Raw genomic sequence first — 23,758 nt, 5'->3', positions numbered from 1 at the left:
CGCTCTTTGGGACCCCGTGCACTGTAGCCCACCAGGCTCCTCCGTCCATGGGATTCTCCAGGCAAGAATACTGGAGTGGGTTGCCATTCCCTTCTCCAGGGGATCTTCCCGACCCAGGGATCAAACCCAGGTCTCCTGCATTGCAGGCAGAAGCTTTAACCTCTGCGCCACCAGGGAAGCCCTTCTGCCTGCAATGCAGGAGACCTGGGTTTGATCCCTGGGTTGGGAAGATTCTTTGGAGAAGGGAAAGGCTATCCATTCCAGTACTCTGGCCCGGAGAATTCCATAGACTGTATAGTCCATGGGGTCACAAAGAGTTGGACCGACTGAGCGACTTTCACTTACGCTTAAGGGGAAAGAGGCCTGTTCAGGACCCAGTCCCTCTGAGCCTGAATTTAGAGACATCCAGAACCTGAGAAGAGGAGGTTGGGAGGAACAGGGGTTGCTCTCTGCCAAAGCAGAGATACCATTTCATACTGCAGAACCCTCTAAGAGAAGATTCTCCAAAGTTAGTCTTTGGACAGAATTCCCAGAGACTCCCCTGTGGGAAAGGGAGGGAAGAAGAGAGGCGAGGGGGGGCACTGGGGCCACAGCAGCAAAGGGCACGTGCTACCATGGAGGAGACTTCGGGATGCAGTGCCTGCCCAGGGCTGGGCCCCAGGGGACACTGCTCTCCCAGACAGGCAGGGGTTCTCCCGGACGCCTAATTACTGAGCGCACATCTGGAGCAGCTGTGCCCCACTCGGCCTCGGGCACATTATTCTGCTCCAAATTCTATATTCATTCCTGAGGCTGAGTCATAAAAGACTCCAGAGGCAGGATAAAGTCGGGTCTGTGTGTGTCAGCATTCCTCTGTGTGTGAGTGTGTGTGTGAGTCTGTGCGGGTAGCGTCTGCGAATCTCACTGTGATTGCCCAATCCATTTACAAAAGTTGGGGGGGGGAAGGGAGCAACATCAGGCAGATTCAACTGCGAACATACTGTGGGCCTCATTATCCGCCCATTTCAAGGGGAAGCATTTGGGGCTCGGAATTAGCCAGTTAATTGCAGCACTTCTTTGTTCATTTTAGGGCAGGAGGAACTGCGTTCAATGAAAATATTCCAAGTTTCAAAAACTTTTAAGATCTTTTCATTGTCATTGTTCTTTATTTCCATCCTCATTATGCCACTTGAACATTCAGATCTGCCAGTATCACATCAACATTATTTTACACACACACACACACACACACACACACACACACACACACACACACACACGCTTCATGCCTGGAAAAGTAACTCAGTTTCTTTACATCAGCAAAATCTGGAAGTCTTAACTCTGGATTGTTGTAAGGTTTAATTAATGGACAACATGTCTAGGATTTAGCACAATGCCTAACGAACAAAGAGTAAAGAGGAACTGTTAATAACAGGAGGAGGAGAAAAGAGGTGGAGGAGAGAGGAACCGGGAAAAGAGGAGGAAGTCTGCTTTGTTCTCAGAGAACCAGTCTAGGTTGGAGGGTGTGCGTCTCAGCCTGTATATGTATAATGTATTCTTTTGACTAACAGCCATGTCCATAAAAGTGAGGCCCCTTGAACCCCTCGGCCTGTAACTACCTCTTCAATAAGGAACAGAGAATTGGGGCAATTATCTGGCTCATTTCAGGTTCAAACTCTTTTTAGCCTGAAGTATCTGGATCTGGTGGGGGAAAGGTCTGGGGAGTGGTGGTATAGTCTAATCTGACTTCTCAATGAGCCTTTTCCCGTTGCTGCAGTGAGCAAGAGCCTGCCCTAGAGAACGGGTAGAAAAGAAACAGAGGCCCCAGAAAGCTGAAATTAAAACAGAACATCTGAGAAATGCTTGAGAAAAACCAGGTCTTGCTTGTTTCCTGGGCAGCTATGAGGTTTTGGAGCTCCCTGATGAACCAGCCTCAGAGGCTCCCCAGACAAGCCACAGACCTTTGCCTGGTGGGAACTTTCATTCCATGTTCAACAAACATTTCCTGAGTGCCCACTGTGTGCCCAGTGCTGGCTGAGCTCTGGGGCTCCAGTGGGAGCTGCCCCCCACCAGTTAGCCTTGCTGATTCGCAGTCATCCAGAAGTCTCTGCTCCCAGAAACTAGTCCAGAGGCCTGGGAAGGGGGACAACCCTGCTGGGCAAGAACTTCTGGCCAATGACAGCATTGCCTTTTCAGAGCCAAAGTCCCCATGCAGGGGAGGAGCCAGATGGTCTGGGCATCCCCCTCCCATTGTCTGTCAGAAAGAGGCCAACTCCACGGTGGGGATGGCCTTGTGGGGGGAAGGGTGGGGCAAAGGGGCGTGACGAGGGGAGGAGAGATGACTACAGGCTCCTGACCCTCAGTTGGAAGTTTTTAAGAACAACAATTAGCTTTTTTAATTAGTAAAGGGGAGAACAAACAGGCATATATTTCTTCTGCTCTGATTAAAAGCATTTAGGTCAGGTGTTCACAGCCAGAATTATTCAGTTTAAGTTGTCCCAAGCAGAAAATGGTTGATTTTTTCTTTTATTTTTCAGGCAGGGGTCTGAATACTATTAGCCAACCATTGGCTTCTTGTTCCAGCCCAGAACTGCTTCGGCTGGTAGCTGGTGGTTGTGCCAGCTCAGAGAGGGGCAACCAGGAGTGGGTTGGGATCTTTCCTGCCCACAGTCACATTTGCTTGAAATGTGTAGGCAGTTGAGGGGTGGAATGTGTGTGTGGTGGGAGGGTGCAATAAAGTCAATAATTTCCAGTTGCGTTAATTTGTCTGAACATCATCCAAGAAGAACGAAGTTTCTTTACCTCCCAGACCCCAAAGAAACCTGATTTTTCTTCTGGGAGGTATGGTTTGGTCAACTGAAAAGAGTGAAGAGAAGGCCAGGAAGCTTTTACTATTAGTAGACTGGAGAGAAAGAATAAAGTCTAAACACGGCTCAAACACCGAGTGAGTTTAGATGAAACTAGGAGGTCTCTGAGGCTTGTCAGGGGCCACCTGCTGCTTGGCTCCTACTAAGGACTACAAATATATCTGGGAGCAAATGTCTTCCCCTTTTAGCTAGTGTCTAGTATCCACCCACCCCCCTTCCCCGGGCTTCTAATCTTGGCTGTCTCTAGCCCCACAAAGAGTTGGGATATCCAACAAAACCGAACAGGTAGATCAGTAAGGGACACAAAAGAACATTTGCTGGGCTCACACACAGCATCATCTAGGGTTTTTTTTGTCAAACAGCCTTCCCTTCCCAGGAGTTCCAGCATGTTTCTTATTCCCTGGAAGGCTGCTCAAGCCTGGTATCCCTCCAGCAGTTGGTCCCACTCTTGGCGGGGTGTCCAAGATCTGCTTTGCCCCAGCACCCCACCAAAGTTTCTCCACACTTTCTCAAGTGTACAGATCCAGGGAGGGAAGAAAGACCAGACCCCAGGCCCCAGGAGCGGTGGGGAGAGAAGCACTGCTGCACCGGTATTCTTAAAGGTGAAGGCTGGCCTGGCAAACACGGGGAAGTGAAGGTCTGAGCTAGCTGACCGTATTTGGTCTCAGTATTTTCCAGACACTAGCTTCTTAAACTGATCTAAATAGGAGTTCATAACCTGGGGTCCAAAGGGTCTGAAACCCTCTGAAATTGTGGGGTTTGGTGAGTACCCTGTCAGTGCGTTTTTTTTTTCCCCCATGGGGAGAAGGAAAGCAACAGCTTTTTTTTTTTTTTAAAGCATGGGCAAGTGATCCCCAAAATGCTAGGAACTTTTTATTCACTTGTGCTTGTGCTAAATCGCTCAGTCATGTCCAACTCTTCACAATCCATTGGACTTTAGCCCACCAGGCTCTCTCTGTCCATGGGATTTTTCGGGCAAGAGTACTGGAGTGGCTTGCCATTTCCTTCATTATTCACATACAAGTACTACAAATACGATTGTGAGGGAGGCAGTGAAATAGACTTGAGTATCTGACAAGATAAATTAAAGGAACAGACAAATAATTGTGTGTACCAAGGTCACGTGGATAGCTTTCCAAGAGGTACCTGCTCACAGGGGCTGAGAAACCCAGGACTGAGACAGGCAGCCCAGAACACCCAGTCCCCACCTCTTGTGTGCACCCTTGCCCACGTAGAAGGATGTGCAAGGTCTGTGTGTCTATAATAAAAATGAAATGGAGCTTTACTCCTCTGGAGCCTGGATCTTCAGGCATTTGCTGCCTTGTCCATACCGAAAGAGAGCCGAAAGTTTCAGGATCTGTTTTCCCTTCACAAACGCCCTCCTCTTGGAGGGATGGGGTCGGGGAGGGGAATATTGTCCGGATCTCCAGCTCCCTCAGCTCCAGCCAGGCCTATAGTGTCCCGTCTGAGACCGGGGAGCCCACACCAGCCGCTAGCCGGGGCCACTCGCTATGACCTTAAAGTTCTCTTGGTCCAGGCTGGGCGCGGAGAAGGGCGCGAGATTCAGCAGGACAGGTAGACAGAAGCAGACACAAAGAAAGGGGCCTCGTCTCCTGTATTGCAGGCGGATTCCTTACTGTCTGAGCCATCAGGGAAGGGCCAGAGAGAAGATGGAGAATCAGAAAGAGCGAAGTGAAGCAGCCGAGCAGGAAAGCGGGAGGTGGAGCGCGGCGCGCAGGTAGAGAGGCCGAAACCCGCGTGCTGAGAAGGACCCAGAGGGGCCTCGGAGGCGGCCGGGCGCGTCTTCCTCCCATCTTTACAGGAGGTTAATGAGCGGTCCCTCGTTCTAAACCGCCTCTTTACAACTCCTAGATCTCCTTAAGGCTCTGATTAATAAATCAGCCGGCTCGAGAGGAGAGAGGTGCCCCTCCGCTGGGACCCGGCAGGTTTCGCCAGTTCGTATATTAATTGTGGTGAGGAAGGGCAGGGGAGGGGAAATCCCGGGCCAGGAAATGGGGGCAAGTGGCACGGGCGGCCAGGAGGGAGCAAATGGACTGTTCCTGAGGGGCAGCTGAGCGCGGGGACCCAGAGACTAGGACCCACACCCCCTCGGAGCAGGAGAGCGAGAACACCACTCTCCCTCGGAAAGGGCGCCCCGCCCCAGCCTCCGTCCGTGCGGTCGCCAACAGTCCTCCTAGGGCCAGTCGCTCCCAGAGATAGAGGCTGGACGGAGCCCTCATCCCACCGCGTCTCCTCCCCTTAGACCACGGAGGTTGTGCACCTATAGGCCCTTGGCGTTGCGGCGTCCCGGGGAAGAGGGGGTCACCTTGTAATTGCGACCTCCCTTCGCTCCGAAAATGCCATTTCCGGACGCTTTTGCCGGATTTGAAAGCCTCATTTCTAATCCTTCAGCCAGGCTCCCGCCTCCAGAGGGCCGAGGCTCGGTGCTAGACCTTCCCAGGATTCCAGATCCCACCCCAGCGGCGCCAACCTGCGGCTGGGCGGTCGGCGATGCGGCTGGAGGCGCGCGGAATCCCGAGGTGCCCCTGACCCTCCTCCGGACGCCAACTCTGCGGCTCCGGCTCGGCCGCCTCCCGGCCTGGCGACCTTCCTGCCCTCCTGCCCACAACCAGGCCAGCGCCCGGGACTGAGAGCTCCACCCCGCGCGCAGCCGGGAGGCGAAAGTGCTGATCCCCAGCCGAGCACCGCGGGATGCACGCCGTCGGGGGCCGCCGCGTTGGCCCAGGGCCAGGGAGCCCTAGGGAGGACTCGGTGTGTTCCGCGCAGTCATAAATACATCCGGAGTCGGGATCGAGGTGCCTAACGGAGGCAAATCCTTCCGCCACGACTTCTCCAGCCACCCCAGTCCCCAGGAGACGTGGTCCCACTGCAGTGCGCACTCTCCCTGGAGCCGCAGCAACTTGTGGAGCCTCATTCCCCCTGGTTCACATCAGAGCTCAGGATCCCGGCTCACCGGGGCCAAGGAGCTAACGGATTGACGAAGAGGTAAGAGGTTTAACGAGTAGAAATTTGGACCCTCTTCCTTTTTATTGTTTCAAAGGACAGGGTCCCTGGATATTGACTCCTCGCTCCAGAAGCGTTTCGGGCATTCTGACCAGTCCTTTCGAGTCCAATGGGGCGGGGGCTTCCACCGTAGGTTAAGGAGTAACTTTCCAGGATGGTAGAGGCTCAGGAGTTCATGGTTATTATTCTCATTATTGTTACTCATTATTATCCAGTTAATTTGGGATTAAACCCTCACCTCCACTCCTGCCGAGACAGCCTTGCACAGTAGCCCGGAATGAGAAGGGGGTGACTCAGAGCTGCCCCAAGATGGGGTGGGGTGGGGGAGCTTTGGCCTTAATTACCCCTGCAAGGTAGAGGCTGTTTTCCTATAACTAGGGCTGAGGTGGGGACAGAAGGAGGAAGAATGGAAAGTGGGCTGAGGGCAGCCACTTTGGCATCTTCCTAAGAAAGCCCCACTGCTCTTGGACCTACTCCTTACAGACAGTGGTTAAGAGAGGAGCACTAACCTGGGTACTTTCACAGGAGGTGGACCTGGTAAGCATCCAGTTATCAGCTAAACAGAAAAAAGTGAAGTCCTAACTGATCATATTTGGTCTCAGAATTTTCCAGATACTAAGTTCTCTGATGAGTCCAAACAGGAGTTGTTAACCTGATGGTCAAGGACTCTGAAGTCCCCGAAATTGTGGGATTTCATGGCTCTACAAGAAAGCCTTTATCATCTCCTGAGAAGCTCTGGGAGGAGAAGAAGCAAGGGCGGCATGGGGAAAGGAGGCGAGAGGCCCCACCTGCAGTCTAGTGTCCTAGACACTGAGCTCTGGACACTCATCCACATACTGCCAAAATGGAGCATGCAGATTTGCCAGTCAGCCATGGAGGCAGATTTTCTTCACTGCTTTCAGGACAGGTCGGGTGCCTAAGCAGATTACAAATCTGGATGTTTTCCTTTCAGTTATTCTTGATTTGGGAGCTCTGGGGCCCTTAGGGCAGTAAAGCAGGAGAAGAACCTGTCCCTTGATCTCACCTCCACCTGGTAAACAGTCCAGCATCCCCGGCCGCCTGGGTCAGGGGTCAAATCTGCCCCACCAAGTCTCAGTCTGTGCCAGGCTTGGCCCATCAACCCTGTCAGCTCTGAGGGCTCATTTCTCTGTGAGCCCAGGTCTGCTCCCTCCACACCTGGCCACCTGAATAACTACAGCAATTTTTCTTCTTTTTCCTATTTTTTGAAAACTGCAGAAGCCCCAAATCCTTAGCTCCTCTTAAAGAAGATGGTGCCTTTGGATCTTGGGATGAGGGGCATTGTGGAATCAAATTAACCTCTAAAGCATTGCAGGGCAGGGTCTCCTAGAGGACTTTGTGCTTCAGATCAGTTCTGGGTGCTGCCTGGATGGGTCAAATAGTCCCTGCTGTCCATAGGGTCACACGGACTCGGACACCACTGAAGCGATTTAGCATGCATGCATGCATGGATTCTTCTGTCTTTCTATGTTTGAGAAGAAGACAAAACCCAAGAGTAAGAGAGTGATGAGGGAGGAGAAAATGAGGGAGAGATTACAACAGATTCAAGTAATCAACTTCTCTTTCTAATCCAACAGCATCTGAAGCCTGATGCTTGTTTTAATCAGGCCAGGAAGAGAAGTTGGAGGCAGGGTAGGTGAGAGACTAAGTTCTCAGCTGACTGAGCCATGGGGTCAGTGCCTCTGAGGCAGTGAGAAGGCAGAACCATCCTCTGGGGATGGTAGGGGTAGGGGTCTGGGTCTCCTCAACTGCAGTGTGGAAGAGTGTGGGGCTCTTAAGGGTCTCCAAGGTCTCCTGTGGTGCCTTGCCTGGGGCTAGTAAAGTCTTTCCTTGCATTTCCTCTGGGGCACACTGCTTGTTTGGGGGGTATGTGTGTGTAGAGGTAGTGGCTCTAAACCCTGGCAGATGGCTAAGAGCAACTGCCTCCCTGGGAGCCCAGGGAGGTATGATGGAGAGTAGAAAAATGAAATGCTTCATTTTTCTAGGCTAGGGGAGTGAGGAGGCCTCTCTGGACTTGGAGCCAAGTGCTCCAGAGTCTAGGGAAATGGAGGAGCTGCAGCTCCAAAGGGGGATTTAGAGGAAAGGTCATATCAGGAAAAGCCCTGAACGCCCTATTGACTACAGTGTTATAAAGGAGTTTCCACCAAACTCCCTTCCTCCAAGAATCCGGACTTTCTCTAAGGGAACAACTCCTCACCGTGGGTCTTTGTGCTTCTACTAATACTAGAAAGTACGATTCTGTGCCATATGTTTCCACATTTAACATACATGGAATATGTGAAATATACTGTGTACCATTCCTTTTTTAAGGGGAGTGTATATAGGTGAAAATATGAATTTCCTGTCCGCTACCTTTATTGCTGAGCACAGTCGGGAAAACATCATTTCCTGTCTCTTTTGCATGTTTTCATGAATCCTCTATCCTCAACCTTTACAGGACGGCTTAATACTCTGAGAGGCACAGCTGCCCTGACCCAGGATTGCTCTCTGACTCCTAACAGTTACCAATTCCTAGAAGACCTTGAAATACCCACCATGCCGCCCCTTTATGCCTGCTTCTCTCAACATGCCTTTTCAGAGGCGAGTAATTTTGTATTGGCCCAGTCCATACAGATTGAGATCCCTTCTCTGACTTCTGCCCCCTCTCATAAACAAGCCCCTGGACAAAAATGCACACGCATCATTTTGTGAATGTGAATTTCTAGAAAGATGGCGGCGCCTGGCATCCCTTCAGATTCAGACACAGGCTCTCTCAGGCAGAAGGCCCTGGGAGCCTCCCGCACAGTCCGGAGGGCAACGAAATCTTGGTCCCCTCCCTACGCGGAAACAGAGTCTGGAGCAAGACTCCCCCCAAACATTCTCCCTTCATCCTTTCTAGGGGGCTGCTGGAGTGAGAGCTGAGTCTGCATCTTGGGGGCCTGGAGGCTCCCATCCGAAAGCAGCGTTTTAGGCCAATTTCTAATTTCTGTGGAGAAAGAATAACCACTGTCCCTTTCCAAGCGACCCCTACCCACAAGACCGGTCGGGGCCGCGGGTCCTTGACTCTCTCTCTCTCCTCTTGGTATCCGGGTCTCTGAACCGGGAGACCTCGCGGAGAGGGCCCAAGGCTGCACTCGGCAGCGGGGAGCCAGCGGCGCGCGCGGGAAGGATGGGAGGCGATTCTCTGCCCCCTTACACACACCTTCGCCTGAAGAGCGAGTCGGGTGGGAGCCAGCGGGGGTTGGGCAGCAGGAGCTGCGGGTACGCCCCAGATCCCACCCGGGAGGCTGGATCGGTCCAGAGCTCAAGGTGAGCTGGTGCCCCGGGTAATCTACCCCCGCCCCGGCTCGAAGTGCGGCCGGGGGGGCGCTGCCCACCCCCAGAGGGCTCTTTGCGCCGCCGCTCCGAGCTGCGTGGTCCCGGGCCCCGGCGGCCGGCCGCTGGGAGGCGGGGAGCGTCTACCTACCTCTCCGGACCGCGCCGTCCTCCGCGCGTCTTCCAGGGCTGCAGGAACCCGGGACGTGGGCACGACCGAGCCTGGGGACGGAGGTGACGGCGCCGGGGCCTGCGGTGAGGCTGCTGCCGGTCGCCGCCCCTCCCCCGCCCTGGGAGGCCTCCGGGAGCAGCGTCTAGGTCTGGGGCGGCGGCGCCGACGGCGCGGGGGCGCGAAGGGACCCGTGCGTCCTGGTTCCCCTGGCGCCAGCGAGCGTTGGGGGTGGGGGGCGAAGACGGGGCCGGGGCCCAGAATCCGCGGGCACCTTCCTCCGCGTCCGCCCGGGCCCGGCTCCCGCCGGTCTCACCTGCCCCTCCCTGGGGCGCCGTCGGATCGCAGCGCGGCGGTTCCCAGAATGGGCCTTGCCTGCTTCTGGAAGGGCAGGGCCGCAGAGGAAAGGCGCCGAGATGGCCGGCAGAGAAAAGAGAGGGTGTGAGAGTGTGTGTGCGTGTGTGTGTGTGTGTGTGTGTGTGTGTGTGTGTGGAGAGAGAGAGAGAGGGAGGCAAAGGCGAGGTGGGGGTGGGAGGTGGGAGCGTATTACAGACTATAGGGAAGAGAATTCGAGGAAAGCTTCCCAGAGAAGCGGGCAGATGCAGAAATAGACAAAAGAAGTGGGAGAAAGCAGAGTCGGGGGGACAGAAAGAAGCCCCGGGCTTCTGAAGTGAGCGACAAGTTGTCTTCGGGAGTTGGGAATGTGAGCGGGAGGGGCGAGGCCGGAGGAGTCTGAGAAGAGGAGGGGGCGCCCTGACCTCGGCAGGAGGCGACAGACACAGGCGGAGGACCCCTCCTCCGACCCCACCCCCGCCTCACCCAGTCCCTCGCCAGGTTGCAGCCCTTCTCTCGCTGGTGCGGCACCCGGGGCGACTTCCGCGCTCCCCTCCTGCGGCTTCGCCCGCCTGGGGCTCAGACCGCCGGGGGGTCGGCACCAGCCTGAGTGCTGCCCTTCTACCTGCCTTCTTTCTTCAGTTCCCTGGGCCTTAAATGGGACCTTCCCCCACTGAATGAACAGCACAGGTGAGGCCGGAGGGAACGACCTTGGCCAAGGTCAAAGAAAGAGCTTGTAAGTTTCACTTTCCATCCCAGCCCTTAGGACTCCTTTGTGTTTAGTTCTTTCGGATTGCTGAAGCGCCTTCCTTATTTTTCTATCAGACCCCAATAGAGGCTTCAACTTAACCTATTACCTGTGAAAACTGCCACAATTTGAGTTCTAACCTTCCTGACTCCCAATTGGTTGGTCTCTAGGAACTGCCCGGTTTGCCAGGCCTCAGACTAAGCCTTCCTCCACAGCCAGCATGGGGCTGGTTAGTTAGTGTTAGTCGCTCAGTCATGTCTGACTCTGCGACCCGATGGACTGTAGCCTGCCAGCCTTCTCTTGTCTGTGAAATTCTCCAGGCAAAAATACTGAAATGGGTTGCCATTCCCTTCTCCAGGGGATCCTCCCAATCCAGGGATTGAACCCTGGCCTCCTACATTACAAGCAGATTCTTTACCCTCTGAACCACCAGGGAAGCATGGGGCTGGGGAACCAGTCAGAATCCAGCCTGTTCTGCAAATGGTTGGTGGTGGGGGGCAGGTATGATAGATCTGAGTTCTCAGATCTGAGTTCTAGGCCTGGCCTTTGCCAATAACTGAAGCCCTGGCCACCTACCCGACTTTTTATTCAGTTTGTTTCCCTGTAAAATGGGGGAGCAGGCAAGATGAATTGTTTTGCCTCTGCCTTTCCACTGGTTCACAGGTTCTGGTTAGCTTACACTGAAAAGGCATCCAAATGATTATTTTATTCTGAAGCCACTTAAATATGAGTATAGAAATGTGACAACATTTAAGTTTGCTTAGTGAATGAGTATTTTTCTGTACTTTTATGGATAATGCAGCAAAGCTGCTAATGTTAAGTGTGTGGCTCCATGTATTTTTACGTATGTATGCATGTACCTAAGTCAAGATATTTTCAACCTTCCCTTATAACCTTGTAGTCAATAACCCTCAGAAGGAACCATAATTCCCTCTTCTATCACCTTAGGTAAGTTTTGTCTGTCCTTGAACTTCATATATATGAAGTCATGATAGGTAATCTTTCATGTTTGGCTTCGTCTGCTCAATATTATGTGTGTGAGATTTATCCATGTCACTGTGTTACAGTAGCTCATTCTTTTTAATTACCTTATTCCAGTTAATGCCATATTCCACTGTTTGAATATATGCCAATATATTTATTTATTCTTTTCTTTGTGGACATTTGAGTTGTTTCCAGTACTATATAAAAAAGCTGCTATGAATATGAGCATTTGTGTCCATGTGTTTTTTGATGGACACCTACATTTAAGAGACTCAGGAGTGGAAATGCTGGGTCATAGGGAAGGGGTATGTTTATCTTCGATAGAAACTGACAGTTTTCCAAAGTGGTTGACTAATTTATACACCCACCAGCAATGTATGAGAGATCCATATCCCTTCCAATACCTGGCTTTATCTATATTGTTTGTTTTAGTTATTATGGGGATGTATAATGATGTTGTGATGTATGTATGTGTGTGCATGCATTTTTAAAAAGTGCTAAAATAAATAACTTTTATAAAATTTATAACATAAAATATCCACTGATCAATAGCTCCCCCTTCCACCATTTTACTTTCTGTTTCTATGAGTTTGATTTCTTTAGACAGCTCACGTACGTAGAGTCATACATACAGTGTTTGTCTTTTTATGACTGCCTCATTTAATATCTTCAGGGTTCTTCTGTGTTGCGACATGTGACAGGATTTCCTTAGTTTTTAAAGCTGAATAATATCCCATTGTATATATATACCATGTTTTCTTTATTCATTCATCTGTTGATGGACATCTGGGTTTCTTTTACCTTTTCACTATTGCAATTAATGCTGCCATGAACATGGGTGTGCAAATATCTCTTTGCTGCTGCTGCTGCTAAGTCACTTCAGTCGTGTCCGACTCTGTGCGACCCCATAGACGAGAGCCCACCAGGCTCTGCCATCCCTGGGATTCTCCAGGCAAGAACACTGGAGTGGGTTGCCATTTCCTTCTCCAAAATATCTCTTTAAGATCCTACTTTTCAATTCTCTTGTGTATATCCTCAGAAATGGTATTGCTGGATAGCTCTATTTATAATTTTTTGAGGAACTTCTTTACTGTTTTCCATAGAGGCTGCACCATTTTTACATTCCCACCAACAGTGCATGGGACATTAATTTTTCCACATCCTCAACACTTGTTATTTCCTGGTTTGTTTTATTTTAAATAGCTTTCATTCAAATGGGTAAGAGGTGATTTTAATGTGCATTTCTTTGAAGATAGTGAGGTTGAGCACTTTTTCATATGTTTATTTGCAGTTTGGATATCTGTTTCTGTGCCTTTTCATTAACGAATTCATTCATTTACACGGAGAGAATCAAGTCAAAGGGCCAACAGCTCTGAACTCCTCACCATGTAAGGAAAGCCATTCTGGACATACCAACCATCATGGAGCTCCAGCCAACACCATGGGAAGCACAGGGATTCCCTTAGCAACCCCACAGAACCATGAGAAATAATCAGTTTAAGTCATTACATTTGCCATGGTTTGTTTTTCAGCAGCAGATAATTGAAATAAGGTTTGTTTATTTTTTGAAAAGATTAATTCAGAAAACATTAACTGCTAAGCACTGAGAAGTAGAGTGATGACTACGATTTAGGCAGATCCTGTAGTCAGGGAGCCACACATTCCAGAGAGGAAAATAGAGAGGAGGCCAGAAGCCATCATACAAAGTGTCAGAAAACAGGCCCCAGGACGCTGCAGAGGGCCCTTACCTGAGTGAGGGGCAGGAGAGGGCAGTCTCCTGTTCATTTAAAATATATTTACTCTTGGACTTCCCCAGTGGTCCAGCAGTTAAGAATCCCCTTACAGGGGACGTGGGTTCAATCCTTGGTGTGGGAAGATTCCACATGCTGTGGGGCAACTAAGCTCATGAGCCCATGAGCCACAACTGCTGAGCCTGTGCGTTGCAACTAGACAAAGCCTGAGGGCAACAGCAAAGACCCAACACAGCCAAAAATAGAAATAAATAATAAAACTTAAAAATATATATCTACTCTTAACAGATACATACTACTGTATATAAAATAAACAAAATAAAAATATATAAACATATAGATAAGGAAGGACCTATATAGCACAGGGAACTATATTCAATATCTTGCAATAACCTATAATGGAGAAGAATATGAAAAAGTATATATACGTATGAATCACTGTGCTGTAACCTGAAACTAACACAACATTGTAAATCGACTATACCTCAATTAGAAAAATATATTTACTCTTCAACCCAGATTTATGAGTCAAACACTGTACTTTTTTAAAGTTTATGTGTGTGTTTTAAGATATCCTTCACTTTTTTTTCTCCAAATTATATAAATTGGGAGTTTATAATAATACAAACTAATGTTGTATTTTTCCATACTTTTCTCTGTTGCTTTTACAAACATAAATACACACACAGAACTTTTCTTTATTTATTTGCCTGTTTTTAATGAGATAGGAAAATACATACACACACACACATATATATATAACTTTTCAGCCATCTTGCTTTTAGGAGATGGTCAAAGAGTATACGTATTTCAATAGCTGTTACCAGTCAACTTTCTTTAAAAGCTACATTAACTCTCATTTCCACCAAGAGTGTTTTTACCCTTTATCATATGTGCCAATGTGATAGAGAAAAGTTATCTCCTTTATTTCATTTGCTTTAACTGAATATTGGAGAGGCTGTCCATCTTTTCTCATATCTATTTGACCATTTGGATGTGCTCTTTGTCTATTTTCTTTTTTAAAACTTTAAAAAAATTGTCAGTTATCAGCATTGCAACTATTTCCCCAATGTATTGTCAATTTCATTTATGGTATTTTTTTCATATGTTTTAAAAATGAAGGTCAAAGATGCATATCTCTTAAAAATAGAAATTGAAGTATCTGGCTTTATTTAGAGAGTTCTCTGTACTCTACCAGGTGTTCATGTAGACACCTGTATTAGTTTTCTATTACTACAATCAAAAACTTCTCACTAAGTTGTCATCTTACAATTTGTAGTAGGTCAGAAGTCACACCCACAGAGGTTTCACAGAGCTGAAATCAAGGCATTGTGAGTGCTACATTCCTTTCTGGAGGCTCTAGGGAGAATCTGTTTCCTTGCTCATTTGAGTTGTTGGCAGAATTTACTTTCTTGCACTACAGGACCTCCATTTCCTTGTTGGTTGTCCCTGGAGGGATGTTCTCAGCTTCTAGAGGTCAACCACATTCCTTGCCTCTCTCCTTTCTTCATCTTCAAAGCCATCACTGGCCTGTCAGGTCCTTCTAATGTTCACATTTTTTCCCCCTTCTTCTCTGGTCTTCATCTCTCTAATTCAACCAAGAAAGATTCTTCAGTTTTCAAGATCTGTGTGATTGGTCCTACCTGGATAATATGGAATAATTTCCCTCAAGGACATCAAGGTCCTTAAATCATATCTCTGAAGTCCTCTGCTGTGTGAGATAACATATTTATAGGTTCCAGGAATTAGGGTGTAGACATCTTTGAGGGGTCATTATTCTTTCTACCACAATATCTAAATGTTATTTTTCTTAATTTTTTAAATATACCTGAGATTTATTTGTACATATGGTGTGAGAGTACAAGCTTGTTAATAGGTTTGATCATCTTTTCATGAAATTATTGGCTTTTCTGTAAATTGCCTATTTAAAACCTAAGCTCATCTTAAGCGTTAACCTAATGTCATTTCATTGTCATTTAGTGAAAGCTCTTCGTTTCGGGTAAATATTAATCTTCAGCCTTTTATCTGTCTATCGTGATAAAAATAGCCTTTTGTGAACAAAAATAGGCACAGTTTCTAACCTCATGAAACTTACATTCGGGGGAACATAGATGTTAAATTTAGAAGTGAACATTTAATTACAGAGTCACATGAAGTGCTTGAAAAAAGAACAAGCCAGGCTCTATGGTAGAGAATTTGGAAGAAATTCATGGAAGTTGTCTGTAAGGTTCACAGAAATTGTCTTATAACGCCATGATGTTGCAACTAAGACCCGAAAGACAGGTAAAGAGTTATCAGGTAGAAGCACAGAAGACAAGGGTGTTCCTGGCAACTCTCTTCTCATCTCCACCATCCTGTGTGCGGCTGAATTTGCTCCTCGTCATGGCTTTTCACAAGACTTTCAGGGTCAAGTGATTCCTGGTCATGAAACAAAAGAATCATCAATCCATTCTTCAATGGATTCGAATGAAAAGGGTAATAAAATCAGGTCCAGCTCCAAGAGAAGACACAGGAGAAGAACAAGGCTGGCTCTATGAGGAACCTCGCCTATGAAGTGGCACTCGGTGTCAAGGTTACTTGCCTTTTACCATATCACTCTGAGAACATCACTACTGTCTGAGCAGTTGGCTATGTTTCCCTGGACGATGATTTTTCTCTTTCTGTTGGTGTTTCTTCTTCACTAGTGTGTTGATTTAGTAATAAATCTAGGAATTGGTGGAAAAAAAAAGGGTTCCTAGCAGAGACAGTAGTGCAAAGATCCTGAGGTAGTGTATAGGGCTAATTAAAGACAAATTTTCTATAAATCTGAAGCTACTTTTATAACAGGCTATTTGTATAGATTAAAGAGATTCAGGTTCATAGAAAGTGGGACTTTTTTTCCTTCAGTATTTTTTGGTAGCTTTATGGAAGTATACTTTATATATAATAAAATTTACCAGCTTAAAGTTTATAATCCAATGATTTTTAATAAACGTTTATAGTCCTGTAACTATTTCTATCCCCACAAAAATTTCCTGATGTCCTTTTGTAGTCAGTTTGCTTCCCACCCATCCCAAAGCCACTGTTGAACTATAATCTTGTCACTGTTAACTTGATCTTTGTAGACTTTCATCTAAATGTAATTATTCAGAAAGTAGTATTTTTCTCCAGCTTCTGTCATTTAGCATGCTAACTTTGAGATTTTTTTTTCATATTGTATGTTTCAGTAATTGGTTTCCTTTTAAGGCTGAGTGTATTTATCCCTTTTTATAGGCATACAACATTTATTTATCAGTTTACTAAATGTTGGACATCGGGATTGTTTCCAGTTTGGCGCTGTTATAAATGAAGTTGCCGTAAACATTAACTACAAATCTTCACGTGGATAGATGTCTTCTCTTAGTGAAATCCCTAGGAGTGGGATTGCTGGGTTATATAGTTGGTGTATATTTCACTTGTATTCTGTGACCTTGTTAATATCTCTTATTTGCTATAGTGGGAGTCTTTAAAGCAGATTTCTTAGGATTTTCAACATAGATGATCTGTAAATAAAGACAGTTTTATTTGTTTCCAATCTATATGCCTCTTATTTCTCTTGCCTATTTCACTGCGTAGGACCAGCAATTCAGTGTTAGTGGTGAGAGCAGATAACCTTGTCTTGCCCTGATCTCATGGAGAAGCATTCATTCTTTCAGTATTAGGTATGCTAACAGGTATAAGTTTTATTAGTTGCTTCTTATCAAATTGAGGAATTTCCCTTTTGTTCCTAGTTTGCTGAGAGTTTTTGTCAAGAAAGGATGGTAAATTTCATTAAGTAGTTTTTATGTCTCTATCTTTTTTAGTTTTTTGATATTGTGAATTGAATTACATTGGTGTGTGTGTGTGTGTGTGTGTGCGCACGCGCGTGTGTGCGCCACACTATGCGGCTTGTGGGACTGAAGTTCCCAGACCAGGGATTGAACCCGGGCCCTCAGCAGTGAGAGTTTGGAGTCCTAACCACTGGACCACCAAGGAATTCCCTATATTTATTTTTCAAATGTTAAACTAACTTTGCATTTTCAGGATGAACCCCCCCTTGATTTTGGTATATCAGCCTTTTTATTGACTATTGCATTCAATTTGCTTAAATGTTAAGCCTTTTTATATCTAAGTTCATGAAGATTATTGATTTGAGGTTTTGTTTGTCTGTTTGATTTGGTTTTTAATTTTTTTTTTTTTTTTGTCATTTGGGTATCAGGGTAATGCTGGCCTCATAAAATAAGTTGGAAGAATTGCCTCCTCTTGTATTTTCTAGAAATGTTTGTGTAGAATTGTGTAAATACTCTTTCCAAAATGTTTGGTAGAATTCACCACTGAGACCATCTAGACCTGTAGTTTTCTTTGTGGGATTTTTTTTTTTTAAGTACAAGTTCCATTTCTTTATGAACATAAGACTATTCAGGTTATATATTCCTTCTTGAGCAAGCTTTGAAAGTTTGTGTCTTTTAGGGAATTTTAAAGGAATTCTATGTTGTTGAATGTGCTGGCATAAAGTTGGTTCTAATATTCTCAGGGGGTGAGATGGTTGGATGGCATCACTCGATGGGCATGAGTTTGAGCAAACTCCAGGAGACAATGAAGAACAGGGAAGCCTGGCGTGCTGCAGTTCATGGAGTTGCAAAGAGTCAGACATGACATAGCAACTGAACAACAATATTCCCTAATGTTCTTTGAATGTCTCTAGGATCTGTAGATGTTTCCTCGTTCATTTCCAATCATGGTAATTTATGTCATCGCAGGTTTTTTTTTTTCTCTTTTCCTAACCAGTCTGTCTACTGCCTAGAGGTTGATCAGTTACATTAATCTATTTTAAAAGTGTTTGGTTTCATTGATTTTTCTCTATTGTTTATGTATGTGTGTGTGCTCAGTCGTGTCTGACTGTGACCCCATGGACTGTAGCCTGCCAGGCTCCTCTGTCCATGGAATTTTTCAGGCAAGAATACTGGAGCAGGTTGCCCGTTTCCTACTCCAGGGAATCTTCCCAACCCAGAGATGGAATCAGAATCTCTTGCATCTCCTGCACTGACAAGTGGATTCTTTACCACTAGCAACACCTGGGAAGCCCTTCTATAGTTTATACATTTTCTTTCATTGATTTCCACTCTTTATTATTTCCTTCTGCTTACTACGGGTTTAATTTGTTCTATTTTTTTCTAATTTCTGAGGTACAAGTTTAGAGTATTGCTGTCAGACCTTTCTTCTTCCTTTTAAAAAATAATTTATAATTTATTTATATTTATTTTTGGCTGTGCTGGGTCTTCGTTATGCGTGTGGGCTTTTCTCCAGTTGCAGCGAGCAGGGGTTACTCTTTCTTGATGGTTTCATTGTGATGGTTTCTCTTGTTGTGGAGCATAGACTCTAGTGCGTGAGCTTCAGTAATTGTAGCACATGGGCTCAGGAGTTGTGGCACACAGGCTTAGTTACTCCCCAGAATGTAGGATCTTCCTAGGCCAGGGATTGAACCTGTGTCCCCTGCGTTGGCATGCAGATTCTTAACCACAGGACCACCAGGGAAGTCCAGGACCTTTCATCTTTTCTAAGGTAAGAATTTAATGCTATTATTTTCCTTAAGCACTGCCTTAGCTACATTTACTGCATTATGATAAATTACACTATTAAATTTCGTTCAGGTCAAGATATTTTCTAATTTCCTGTGTGATTTCTCATAAGATCTGTGAGTTATGCTTAATTTCCATAAATTTTGATGAGTTGTCATCTCTGTTGTTGCTGATTTTTGGTTTAATTCTGTTTTGGTCAGAGGACATACTTCGGAAGTTTGAATCCTTTTAAACATATTAAGAATTACTTTTTTGGTCAGATTATGAGCCAATAATCATATGACAAGAGGACCAAGCCATTATCATACCTGGAGCCTCTTAAAATTCACCCCCAATATTTGACTCATAACTAAACTGTGTCATTTCATTTAATTAAATTTGAACTTGTTTAAGTCAGTCCTTATGGTGCTCTATGAGGCTTACAGTCAGAAGCCAGTAATGGAGGTGAAGTTCTATTGAATGCCTTGTCCAAGAGTTCAGTCCTGTGTATTTTTAGAAGTGAAATGAATGTCTTGGTCATTCTCACTGTCAGGAACTCTGAAGGGGATAAAGAGTATCTTGGTGAGGCCTTGTATTGTGGCTCTAGTATGTACAGTGACATGTCTGACTTCGATTTGTTTTGAGGCATCTGTGAAGCCAGAACATTCCCAGAGCTCTTTATCCCAAAAGAGGTGACCTTGAGTAAAGAGTTGTTGCCACCATTGGTTGGACCAAATGGCTAGACCACTGACTATGGCCTAAATGTCTGGAAAAATGTGCAGAAAGGACCAATTGGTGGCTGAGACATCCTTTATTGCTAAGAGAACTGCCAACATTTGGCAAATTGGGTGGACCCTCAGGTTCTATCCTTTATCAGAGATGTCTGGTAAGGAATGGAGGCAAAGAGAGAAAGCAGACTTCATCAGGGGTGATGGTGGCACTGTCATCCTTCAAGCATATGAACTGTTCACTCAACAGATCCTCAGGGGCTGCCCAAGTGACCAAGGATGTGGGGGAGGGATGACCTCCAACACTGTGGTGGCCACCCTCCTTCAGGAGGGATTTGCTACAGGACCAGGTTTGGCTCTGTCCTCTAGATACCATTTTCATTTTATCTGGGCGACATCAACAACCATGCCAAGTTTGTGGGTGATTTATTATGTACCAATAGATAGCTAGACTAGACTTGAAGCAGTTGATCAAATGTACAGCTCAATATATGATCAATGATTGTAATAGTGTAACTCTAGAAAGCAATGGCACCCCACTCCAGTACGCTTGCCTGGAAAATCCCATGGACGGAGGAGCCTGGTAGGCCACAGTCCATGGGGTCATGAAGAGTCGGACACAACTGAGCGTCTTCATTTTCACTTTCATGCATTGGAGAAGGAAATGGCAACCCACTCCAGTGTTCTCGCCTGGAGAATCCCAGGGACGGGGGAGCCTGGTGGGCTGCCATCTATGGGATCACATAGAGTCGGACATGACTGAAGCAACTTAGCAGCAACTTAGCAGCAATAGATAGCTAGAAGAAATAAGGGCCAATGTTTATTGAGTACTAAGCACTACACCATTTAGACTCTTTAATGGCTGTGATTTTTTTTCTGTTTTTAAACTCACTTTGCTTCTGTGATCCAGGAAAAGGTCAGGCACTCTCTGCTTAGAGTGGTGAAGGGCACGGTCTTTGTAGACAGACAGACAGAACAAAGTTTGACTATTGGCTCTGCCTACATTCACTGTCTTAACTTAGGCACTTTCATCTTTCCTTAACTTGGAAACTCAGCTGATAAGTCTTTGAGACAAGTACATGAGATAATATATGGAAGTAGTTTAACATAGTGGCTGTTATGTAGTGAGACTTCAGTTAAGTGTTAATGATAATTTTACTACCCAATTTGCATCTCAGCTGTTCACTCGCTGTGGACCAACCTGAACCTCAGTTTCTTCCTCTACTATGTGAGGATAATAATAAGCATCTCAGAGTTGTTTTGAGATCTAACGCAGTGTCTCACACTACAACACATTTACTCTCAGTGTAACAGAGCAGTACAAACATCAAAGACCCACCTCCAAAGGCATTGTCATGGGACCGCCAACACTCTGGAACGCAAACATTTCTGTAATGTGGCAGCTCTACAATCCAGCTCAACACACATTCTTGTCTATGCAGTTCATCTGCGTCCCAGACATCATGCTTGTGATCTCAGCCCTGCATGCTGGGTCGGGGGGTGGTATTTCTTTTGCATAACATAGTGGTTGAAAGCTTGCTGTCCTGGAGTCAAATCCTAGGTCTTCCTCTTATTAGCTGTGTGAACTGAGATAAGTTATTTAACTTCTCCAAAAGTCACATACAAATTAAGGCTAGTTAATGTCTGTCATTTCTCAATGTAACTCCAACCTCTGAGGTTTAGAGGAAAAAACAATATGGGATAAGCAAATTAGATTTTTTTTAAAAAACTTACTGTTTTAATCACAGGTTCTGTCACAAAAAGAAATCTCAGTTCTTGGCTCCAAAAAGGGAGAGGGATGGGTATAGCGTGAAGAATTTAATTTAGACCTGAGATGACATTCTCGGCAGCATGGGTCACTCAAAGAAAAGTAATGACTAAAAGGAAGGAAAAGAGGCGGAAGCCACATTAGTAGGATCTCAAAACAAAAGGCAGCTTCACCAAGATGAAATGATTTGACTGTAGTCTTGGGCAGGCAGAAAAGATAGCTAGATCAGTGGTTTCCAAATGTTTTTGATCAGTCCTGTAGGTATATATTATATATGTATAGTACATAAAGTACAGTTGTACATAAAGTAAAATTCTCTCAAGTAAACAGGAGAAATTTGACTAGAATTATCTTTGGATTGCCTGGAGTTATTGCTTCTCTTAGACAGCAAACCGAAAAATGAAGTATGGTTATGAAGTATATTTATAGTGTGTGTGTGTTGATACATATTATGTGTGTAACACGGTGAGAGAGAAAGAATATGTGCTGGGTCTTTGTGTCGTCTAATGTTTAACCGATCTATTGTATTTCAGTTTTTAAAGTGCTGGTCACAATCCACTAAATGTTTTACACCTCTCATCCATGAGCCATGACTCACAATTTGAAAACCCGAGACTAGGTGATTTCTTTCTATCCATTTTAATATGAGCCCAAGAGAGGCTTATTCTCACTCCATACTTGATGTTTCAACATAAATCTTTTGGATTTACATAAAGTACAATTCTCTCTAGTAAACAGGAGAAATTTGACTAGAATTATTTTCGGATTGCCTGGGGTTATCGCTTCTCTTTGACAGCAAACCAAAAAAATGAAGCATGGTTATGAAGTCTGATGGCTTGAGTTGAATTCTGGCTCTGCCTCTAGCTGGCTGTCTCAGCTGCCTCAGTTTCTTCATCTGTATAACAGAAATAATAATAATGCTGCTGCTGCTGCTGCTGCTCAATCACTCAGTCGTGTCCAACTCTTTGTGACCCCATGGACTGTAGCCACCATGCTCCTCTGTCCATGGGATTCTCGAGGCAAGAATACTGGAGTGGGTTGCTATTTCCTTCTCCAAAAGAAGTCCTAGACTCACTCAAACAAATATTAAAGACTTAAAATAGATTCCAATTAAGTGAACTACATGTCAGAAGAAAGCCTAATACTACTTTGCTGCTAAGTCATTTCAGTCGTGTCCCGACTCTGTGCGACCCCGTAGACGGCAGCCCACCAGGCTCCCCCATCCCTGGGATTCTCCAGGCAAGAACGCTGGAGTGGGTTGCCATTTCGTTCTCCAATAATAATAATAAATAATAGGAAAAGTAGTAGTAGTAGCGGTAGTGCCTGCCTCCTGAGTAACCAGGTAAGACAACACAGGCTTGGGACATAGTAAATGCCCCCAAATATTGGCAACTGTATTATTTATTATTTTTGAATATTCAGTGCTATTATCTTACAGCAGAGACCTGAAGACAGCTTAGCCATAAGCAACACTAAACTAAGGAAGGAAACTGCAGGCAGTAAATTGGCATCTTTGGAAAGTTTCCCATTGGACCTGCCTTACTCTGGACAGACACTAGAGGGTGCTCCATGCTCAGAAAGCCACCTATTTCCAGGCCCAGAGACCTCTGCCAGTGATGGCTTGCATGAAGCTAACTTTCCCTTTGAGTCTGGCGATTAACTGTGAAGGAGCTGCTGCATTGGTTCTAAAACAAAACTTTGGAGGAATTAGGAGGCACAGCAGTCAGTTGTATCAGGCAGAAATTTAGCTCCCTCAGAATTTCACTAATTGGCTTTTAGCTGGGCTGTGACTTTCTGGAATACTGGGGCAGCACCTTACTCAACCACAAGCCCCAGAGTCTAACACACATAACATCTGAAATATTGTGATCACTTTGTAAATATCGGGGCTTCTCTCGTGGCTCAGATGGTAGAGAATCCCCCTGCAAAGCAGGAACCCTGAGTTTGATCCCTGGGTCAGGAAGATCCCCTGGAGAAGGGAATGGCTACCCACTCCAGCATTCCTGCCTGGAAAATTCCTTGGACAGAGGAGCTGATGGGCTACAGTACATGGGGTTGCAAAGAGTCATACACAACTGACTGACTAACACTTTCACACTTTGTAAATATCTGTGAAAAGGCCTGAAAGTGAAGTCACTCAGAATAATTATAATTACAAATTGGCAAGTGCTGGTATGTATGGCCACTGAGCATTATGAAAGCCTCCAGAAGGCTGTGATTGGGGCAGGTTAGCTGGCCTAGCTTCCTTAAATTCAGGAGTCCTGGTCCTCTCTAGAGTACAAAGAAATTCTCTTCCACATTTGGCTTTTGATATTTAAAAACAGCTTTGTGCTCCATTTCCTGCACGTCTTTCATGTGGAGTGATTTCCCGGTTTCTTACCAAGTTGATCACTCCCTGCAGAATTGTAAGAAGCAAATAATAGTTTAGGGTCTACTGGGTTCAATAACCTCCTGCTATTTTATACATCATTTAATTATATCTGTATCTCATTTAATTTTCACAACAATCCTGTGAGACTAAGGTTATTATCCACACTCTA

The 23,758-nt window shown here is 45.8% G+C and overlaps 1 protein-coding gene across 1 annotated transcript in view; it reads left to right on the top strand.

The window, feature by feature from the left end:
• Window positions 1-23,758, top strand: part of NFE2L1 (NFE2 like bZIP transcription factor 1) — a 592,815-nt gene that overhangs the window by 568,394 nt on the left and 663 nt on the right. The window lies entirely within an intron of this gene.

This window comes from Budorcas taxicolor, chromosome 19, assembly GCF_023091745.1.
Source record: "Budorcas taxicolor isolate Tak-1 chromosome 19, Takin1.1, whole genome shotgun sequence".
NCBI lineage: Eukaryota > Metazoa > Chordata > Mammalia > Artiodactyla > Bovidae > Budorcas > Budorcas taxicolor.
Note: the sequence above shows the minus strand (reverse complement) of the source record. Positions and strands in the feature narration are given on the sequence as shown.